Source organism: Schistocerca americana, chromosome 4 (genome assembly GCF_021461395.2).
Source record: "Schistocerca americana isolate TAMUIC-IGC-003095 chromosome 4, iqSchAmer2.1, whole genome shotgun sequence".
In the NCBI taxonomy this organism is placed as follows: domain Eukaryota; kingdom Metazoa; phylum Arthropoda; class Insecta; order Orthoptera; family Acrididae; genus Schistocerca; species Schistocerca americana.
In genome coordinates, this window is record NC_060122.1 from 367,358,861 (window position 1) to 367,360,066 (window position 1,206).

The window sequence follows — 1,206 nt, forward strand, 5'->3', positions numbered from 1 at the left end:
ATCGTCGTCGCCGACGATTGCTTGTCTACAAGACACTTGTAAATGTGGACGGTACTCTTGGTGCTTCCGCATCTTCCTACGTCTTCATTGGCGGCTGCTGGGCCGTAGTCATATATGATTGGCAGCTAAAGACCTGTTCTGGTTGTAGTGAAGAAGGACATGAGAGAAACGAATGCCTCAAATGAAAAATTACGCAGCTGTGGACCAACGATGCTTCTCTTCCGGCTATGACGTCCCTTCTATACACCTACATGGCTGCACTGAGATCCGGTGCACTCCAGACACCAGCACAGCAACTTCCACGAGATCTTTGACGAGCTGCAAAGAATGGATGAGACAACAGCGAACGTCCCCTCGTCTAGATATCCCGGTGCTCTATGAAGATGTTAAACACAATGAATCTTGATGCCATGGTTGTGCCTACAGCCATCTTCATTCCTGAATGTCACGGCTTCATCCTGTCGCCTTACTCAGAACCACATCCCCTTAAACAGAGATGATCAGAATGTTTCAAAGGAGGGTAACATTAGTAGCAGAGTGGGAGTCACGGTTCTTGGATGGATAGGTCCCATGCCCATCAGATGATTCCCTGAAGTGGTCTCACATGCAGTAATCGGTATCCACCCCATCACAGGCAGGACAATTTACCGAGTGACTCCAGAACATAGTAAAGCCTTTAAGCTCTCGACAGTGAGTTTCCTGTGCCACCAGCATGGACAATCTGATGATAATGGCTCTTCTTGCTGCATAAGCTCGGATCTGATGTGACTGCTCTGTTACGTGGACAGACTACATACGGTGGTTACTGAATCTCAAATGCCACAGGCTATGACCGAGCTAGGTGGCGCAGTGGTTAGCACACTGGACTCGCATTCGGGAGGACGACGGTTCAATCCCGTCTCCAGCCATCCTGATTTAGGTTTTCCGTGATTTCCCTAAATCGTTTCAGGCAAATGCCGGGATGGTTCCTTTGAAAGGGCACGGCCGATTTCCTTCCCCATCCTTCCCTAACCCGAGCTTGCGCTCCGTCTCTAATGACCTCGTTGTCGACGGGACGTTAAAACAACACTAACCTAACCTAACCACAGGCTACCCCGGTGAACTGGGCATGATCGTGTACAGATAATGCTTAAGGGGAAACGGAATCGGATTTTGGGTTAAAAAATCGAATTTTTTTTTATTGGCCTATTATATTCTGCCATGTTT

The 1,206-nt window shown here is 48.3% G+C and overlaps 1 non-coding gene across 1 annotated transcript; it reads left to right on the forward strand.

The window, feature by feature from the left end:
* The first annotated feature begins 835 nt into the window (after window positions 1-835).
* Window positions 836-908, forward strand: Trnaa-cgc. Its single transcript has one exon. It is a non-coding gene; the product is annotated as a tRNA-Ala (tRNA).
* Window positions 909-1,206: the final 298 nt, after the last annotated feature.